A 7,889-nucleotide genomic window follows, 5' to 3' on the forward strand; every position below is an offset into this window, starting at 1 on the left:
TGCTAGCTTTTAAGATCCCAGTCGCTACTCACCAAAGTAGGAGGTGGAACAATGTTTTGTATAGTGTGTTATGCCAATTGACCTTGATGTCCCCTGCGACTATGGTCCCAAGACATATAGGCATTTTTCACAGGAAATACAAATATATATGTATAAATATCATCTGTCAAACCTGTATACATTGTTAGTGTCAGATGCCGCAGAGCTGGCTCTGACCCACAGTGACCCTATCTATGTACAACAGAAGGAAACACTGCCCAGTCCTGTGCCATCTTACAATCCTTCCTATGCTTGAGCCCCTGGTTGCAACCACTGTATCAATCCACCTTGTTGAGGGTCTTACCCTTTTTTGCTGATCTTCTTCACCAGGCACCAGGGACCAGTCTCATCTGACAACATGACCAAAGTACATGAGATGAAGTCTGGCTTCTGAGAAGCATTCTGGCTGTACATCTTCCATGATAGTTTTGTTCCTTTTTCTGGCAGTCTATCCTTTTTTCAGTATTCTTCAGCAACACCATTAATTCAAAGGCATCAATTCTTCTTCAGTCTTCCTTATTCATAGTCCAGTTTTCACATGCATATGAGGTGACTGAAAACACCATGGCTTGGGTCTGGAGCACTTTACCCTTCAAAGTGACTTGTTTGTTCCTCGACACTTTAAAGATATCTTTTGCAGCAGATTTGCCCAGTGCAATGTAACATCTGATTTCTTGACTGCTGCTTCCATGGGTGTTGACCGTGGATCCAAGTAAAATGCACTCCCTGATAACCTCAATCTTTTCTCCATTTATTGTGATGTTGCTTATTAGTCCAGTTGTGAGGACTTGTTTTCTGTATATTGAGGTGTAATCCCTACTGAGGACTGTAGTCCTTGATCTTCATCACTAAGACTTCAAGTTATCTTTATTTTCAGCAAGCAAGGTTGTGTCATCTACATATTGCAGGCTGTTAATGAGTCTTTCTCCAATCCTGATGCCAAGTTCTTCTTCATATACTCCTGCTTCTTGTATTATCTGCTCAGCATACAGACTGAATAAGTATGGTGAAAGGATACAATCCTGACACACACCTTTAGAGATTTTAAACCATGCAGCATCCCTCTGTTCAGCTCGAATGACAGCCTCTTGGTCAATGTACAGATTCCTCATAAGCACAATTAAGTGTTCTGGAATTCCCATTCTTCACAATATTATTCATAATTTGTTATAATCCACGCAGTCAAATGCCTTTGCATAGCCAATAAAACACAGGTAAACATCTTTCTGATATTCTTCACATTCAGCCAAAATCCATCTGACATCAGCATTGACATCCCTTGTTCCATGCCCTCTTCTGAATCCAGCTTGAATTTCTGAAAGCTCCCTGTCAATATACTGCTGCAACCATTTTGAATTATCTTCAGCAACATTTTACTTGTGTATGATACTGATGATATTGTCCAATAGTTTCCACATTCTGTTGGGAATGGGCACAAGTACAGATCACTTGCAGTCCACTGGCCAGGTAGCTGTCTTCCAAATTCCTTGGCACAGACCAAGTGAGTGCCTGCAGTGCTGCATCCATTTGTTAAAACATCTCAAAGGTGTTTCCGTCAATTCCTGGAGCCTTGTTTTTTGCCAGTTCCTTCAGTGCAGGCTAGGCTTCTTCCTTCAATACCACTGGTTCTTGATCATATGCCACCTCCTGAAATGGATTAATGTCAATCATTTATTTTTGGTACAGTGAGTCTATGTATTCAATCCATCTTCTTTCAGTGCTTCCTGCATTATTCAATATTTTACCCATAGAATCCTCCAATATTACAACTCATGGCTTAAATTCTTCTTCAGGCCTTTGAGCTTAAAAAATTCTGAACGCATTCTTCCCCTTGGTTTTCTAACTCCAGGTCTTTGCACATTTCATTATAATATTTTACTTTGTCTTCTTGAGTTGCCCTTTGAAATTCTTCTATTCACCTGTTTCATCATTTTTTTCCCATTCACTTTAGCTACTCTCTGCTCAAAGGCCAAGTTTCAGAGTTTCTTCAGACATTCATTTTGGTCTTTTCTTCCTTTCCTGTTTTTTTAATGATCTTTTGTTTTCTTCATGTATGATATTCTTGATGTCTTCCTACAACTCGTCTGCTCTTTGGTTGTTGATGTTTAACATTCAAATCTATTCTGCAGATTGTCTCTAAATTCTGGAGGGGATCTATCAAAGTTGCATTTTGGCTTTTATGGACTTGTTTTAATTTTCTTCAGCTTCAACTTAAACTTGCGTATCAGCAATTGCTGGTCTATCCCACAGTGAGCCCTGGCTTTGTTTTGACTGATGATATTGAGGTTCTCCATCACCTCTTTCCACAGATCTAGTCGATTTTACTCTTGTGTATTCCATCTGGTGTGGTCCATGTGTATATACACCGTTTATATTGCTGGAAAAAGGTATTTGCAATGAATAAGTGGTTGGTATTGGAAAATTCTATCATGTGATCTCCAGCGTCATTTCTAACACTGAGGCCATATTTTCCAACCACTGATGATTTTTCTCAGTTTTCAACTTTCCCATCTGAATCACTAGTAGTTATCAAATCATCTTGATTGCATGTGTGGTAAAAATCTTCAATTTCCTCATCTTTGGCTTTATTGATTGGTGCATAAATTTGAACAGTAGTAGTATTAGCTGGTCTTCCTTGCAGGTGCATGGATATTATCCTATCACTGACAGCACTGTACTTCAGGATAGATCTTGAAATGTTCTTTTTGACAATGAATGGAACACCATTCCTCTTCAATTTTTCATTCCTGGCACAGAAGACCATATAACTGTCTGATTCAAAATGACCAACTGATTATAGTTCACTTCAGCTCACTAATGCCTCAGATTATCAATGATTATGCATTCTATTTCATTTTTGACTACTTCCAATTTTCCTACATTCATATGCCATACATTCCACATTCCAATTATTAATGAATGTTTGCAGCTGTTCCCATTTTGAGTCATGCCCCATTAACAAAACAAAGTCCCAAAAGCTTTATTCTGTCCATGTCATTAAGGTTGACTCTACTTTGAAGAGGCAGCTCTTCCCCAGTCATATTCTGAATGCCTTCTACTCTGAGGGGTTCATCTTCTGGCACCATTATCAGATGATGTTTCACTGCTAATTCACAAGATTGTCCAGTAATATATTAGACAGTGCTTCATTTTATTCATAAGATTTTCAGTTGCCGATATTTTCAGAAACAGATGGCCCTGTCCTTGTTCCCAGTCTGTCTTGGTCTGGAAGCTCTGCTGAAACCTGTCCACCATGGGTAACCCTGCTGATACTTGAAATACTAGGGGCATAGTTTCCAGCCTTACAGAAACACGCAAGCCACCACAGTACAACAAATCGACAGACAAGTGATAGTCTTCATAGTGACATTTTATATAAGGTCCTTTATATGGTCATGGGTATATTCCCCTTCACCTACCCATACTTGATTATCTTGCCTGTCTACCTACGTATCCATCCGTAGATTAATGTTTGCTATTACTAACAATGCAATATTGTGTATGTAATAGTATTTAACTTTAGTTGTTTGTACCTCTTGTATACCTTGTATATTCTTTTTCCTTAGTGATATTGTGCTGGTCACTGCTTTTGGTATATGCCTTTCCCTACATACAAATCTATACATATCTCTTACCTAGCTGGCAATTCCACCCCATCCATCATCCCTGGTAACCACCAAAAAATTTTTCCTTCCATGTGTAAACCTTCCTTGACTTTTTATAATAGTGGACTCATACAGTAACTGTTCTTCTGTGATGGACTTATTTCACTCACCATAATGTACTCCAAGCTCATCCACACTGTAAGGTGTTTCACTGATTTTTTGATTATTCTTCAATGTTACACAGCATTCCACTGTGTGTAGGTATCAAGGTTTGGTTATCTATTCATCCACTGATGGGCATTTAGGTGGTTTTAATCTCTTTGCTATTGTGAATAGTCCTGCAATGAACATGGGTGTGCATATATCTATTTGTGTCCCGGTTCTCACTTCTTTAGGATATACACCTAGTAGTGGTATTGCTGGATAAAATGGTATTTCTATGTCCAACTTTTTAAGGAAGCATCATACCATTTTTCACAGTGGTTGTACCATTTTATATTCCCACCAGCACTGTGTGAGAGTTCCAGTCTATTCACACCTTTGTCAGCATATGTTGTTTTCTGTCTTGTTGAACTTTTCTATTATTATTGGGATGAAATGATATCTCACTGTTGTGTTGACCAGCACCTCTCTAATGGCTAATGATCACAAACATTCTTCATGTGTTTGTTAGCTGCCTGGATAGCTTCTTTGGTGAAGTGTCTGTTCACGTTCTTCTGCTCATTTTTTAAACGGACTGTTTGTCCTTTTGATGTTGAGGTGCTGAAGTTTTCTATAACTTCTTTTTTTTTTTTTTTATTGTGATTTGGGTGAAAATTTACAGAGTAAATTCACTTTCCATACAGCAGTTCACATACATTTTGTCTCATGTCACTGACTACAATTTATCACATGCAACAGCTAGTTTTCTATAACTTTTAAAGGTAAGTTCTCTGTCAAATATGTCATTGACAACTATTTTTTCTCAATCTGCAGGTTCCATTTTTACTGTTTTGGAGAATTTTTTGAAGGTCACAGTTATCTAGTTCATCTTCTACTGTCTGTACATCTTTGGTTATGTCTGACAGTCCAATTATACCATAAATTAGGGCCCCTAAGTTTGACCCTATTTTTCTTTGATGAATTTTATAGTTTCAAGTTTTACGTTTAGGTCTTTTATCCATCTTGTGTTAATTTTTGTGTGTGGTGTGAGGTATGGATCTTCTTTAATTTTTCTGCAAATGGATATCTCGTTTTGTCAGCACCATTTGTTAAAGAGACTATCTCTTTCCCACTCAATGGACTTTAGCCCTGTGTCACAAATCAGCTGTCCATAGGTGGATGGATCTAGATCTTAGTTTCTAAATAACGTTTCCCAATAAAAGGGATCAGGGCTCCTTACAGAAATTACTTATTCTGGGGCTAGGGCAGGAAAAGTACCAAGATGAGCCAAGAAGACCTTGTTCTAAAAGTTAAGAAGTGCTCAAAGTAAGTAAATAAATAATAAGGACATGTCAAAATAACAAAGAAACTAGCTTTAAAGGAGTTTAAACTAACCAAATCTGGGACATACTCTTTTTAAAGAATCAAATTGCAATTCTAAAACTGAAAAATAAACCAACTAAAATTAATTGGTGGATTTAACAAGAATAAATTAATTAATAAATTAGAAGACTACTGAGTAGAAAATATCTAGGAGGAAGCAGAGAGAAAGAAGATGGAAATGCAGAAAGCAACATTTTTAAAAAAATTTAGAACACAGTGATGAAATCTAATATACATACAAGTAGAGTTCCAGGAGAGGAGAAAGAATAGAATAGAAACAATATTTGAAGAGGTAGCAGCTTAAAAATTTCCAAAATTTATGGAAAATATCAAGGCATTAATGCAAAAAGTTTCATGAATTCTAGGCTAGATAAAAATAAAGAAAACCTTAACTAGGAATGGATATCACTTTATGACTACAGAAAATCAAAGACAAAGAGAAAATATGAGTTGCTGCCAAAGAAAAAAAAGATACTGTATTCAAAGAAGCAAGAATAAGATGGCTTACTTCTCACTAAAATGATAGAAAAGACAATAGAATAATATATTTAAAGTGCTAAAGGAAAATAACTGGCAATCTAGAATTCTTATTCATTGGCAGGAAAAAAGACATTTAAAGATAAACAAACTTAAAGAGTTTGTCATCATCAGATATATATTAAAAGAAATTCTCAAGGAAATTATTCAATAGAAGGAAAATTATCCCAGATGAAAGGTCAAAGATAAAGACATTAATGTAGAGCAATAAAAATGATAAATCTTAAATAAACTACCATATAAAGTAATTGTAGGATATATACACACACACATATAAAATAATACACAACAATCATATAAAAAACATGTAAGTTGGGATGGTGAGTGTAGTTTCTTGGGTGACTCCTTCAAGAAATTCAAAAGAAACAGCAAGTGGTTACTGCTGTTAGGTGCTATCAAGCCAGTTCCAAAACACTGCCTGGTCCTACACCATTCTCACAATCATTGCTATGTTTGAGCCCACTGTTGTAGTCACTGTGTCAAACCATCTTACTAAGGGTCATCTTCTTTCTCAGACCCTCTACTTTACCAAGCATGATTTCCTTCTTCAGGGACTGATCCTTCCTGATAACATGTTCAAAGTATGTGAGATGAAGTCTTGCCATACTTGCTTCTAAGAATCATGTTGGCTATACTTCTTCTAAGACAGATCTGTTCATTCTTCTGGTAGTCTATGATACATTCAACATTCTTTGCCAATACCAAAATTTAAATGCATTAATTCTTCTTCAGTCTTCTTTATTCACTGACCAGCTCTCACATGCATATGAGGCTACTGAAAATACCATGGCTTGGTACTACAATAAACTATAAGAGATATACATAAATGAAAAATATACCATGCTCATGGATCAGAAGACTCAACATTGTGAAAATGTTAATACTACTCAAAACAATCTACAGATTCAATACAATCCCAATCCAGATTCCATTAGCATTCTTTAAAGACATGGAAAAACCAATCACTAATTTTATATGGAAAAGAAAGAGACCTCAGATAAGCAGTGAAAGAGAAAAACAAAGTAGGAGGTCTTGCACTCCCCAATCTCAAAACCTACTATGCAGCCACAGTTGTCAAAACAGCATGGTATTGGTATAACAACAACATATGGGCAAGTGGAATGACATCAAGAACATCATCCATGAAGAAAGCAAAAGATCATTAAAGAGTCAGGAAAAGAAGAAAAGACCAAAATGGATGTCAGAAGGGACTCTGAAACTTGCCCCTGAACAGAGAGCAGCTAAAGCAAATGGAAGAAATGACAAGATAAAAGAGCTAAACAAAAGATTTCAAAGAGCAGCTCAAGAAGACAAAGTCAATTATTATAATGAAATGTGTAAAGACATGGAATTGGAAAGCCAAAAGGGAAGAACACGCTTGGCATTTCTCAAGCTGAAAGAACTGAAGAGGAAATTTAAGCCTCAAGTTGCAATATTGAAAGATTCTGTGGGCAATATATTGTATGATGCAGGAAACATCAGAAGAAGATGGAAGGAACACATAGAGTCACTGTACCAAAAACAACTGGTCAATCTTCATCCATTTCAGGAGGTGCCATATGATCAAGAACCAATGGTATTGGTCTGTGGGTGGTGGAGGATTTGGCTATGCAGAGGCAGGGAAACTGCGCACTGTGCAGCAGCCAGAGGGATGCCCCGGCCTCCCGCAAAGACTATGGCAGAGGAAGAAGGACAAACTGTAGAACTGCGCCAAAGAAAAAACACAAAGCCTTCAGAAAATAAGGACCTGCCAAAGAAAAGAAAATCAAAGACACTCCAATTCCTCAAAGAGTGCTAAAATTTTGCAGTAGCCACCCAAAAGATGAACTCTAACCCAGAGATATAAAATACCTATACAAAGGAAAGCTACAAAACATTACTACAAGACCCACATAAATGGAAGAATATACCATGTGCAATTAAGTCTTTAAGAGAGGCTTATCTAGAAGAGAATTGTACATAAAATTATTGGTACATTAAACAAAGTACAGGCATGTAAGTTAAACATTTACCTCAAGTAGATACACGCCCTGGAGAGAACAATCATGGGAGAAGGAAGGGCTGCTTATGCACAGGGAGACACTCAGGGCGCAGAAGAGTATGGAGGGATGGACACTGGGAAGAGGTAACTATGGGGAGGAAGTGGGAGGGGAGCTGTTGCATTGTAAACTGTGGTCAATGACA

At 37.2% G+C, this 7,889-nt stretch overlaps 1 protein-coding gene across 1 annotated transcript in view; it reads right to left on the reverse strand.

The window, feature by feature from the left end:
* The window catches only part of RPRD2 (regulation of nuclear pre-mRNA domain containing 2), a 139,674-nt gene that overhangs the window by 18,331 nt on the left and 113,454 nt on the right, over window positions 1–7,889 (reverse strand). The gene's annotated exons all lie outside the window — the stretch shown is intronic.

The sequence above is a fragment of the Orycteropus afer genome, unplaced genomic scaffold, assembly GCF_000298275.1.
Source record: "Orycteropus afer afer isolate SDZICR_OR568_19922 unplaced genomic scaffold, OryAfe1.0 scaffold00290, whole genome shotgun sequence".
NCBI lineage: Eukaryota > Metazoa > Chordata > Mammalia > Tubulidentata > Orycteropodidae > Orycteropus > Orycteropus afer.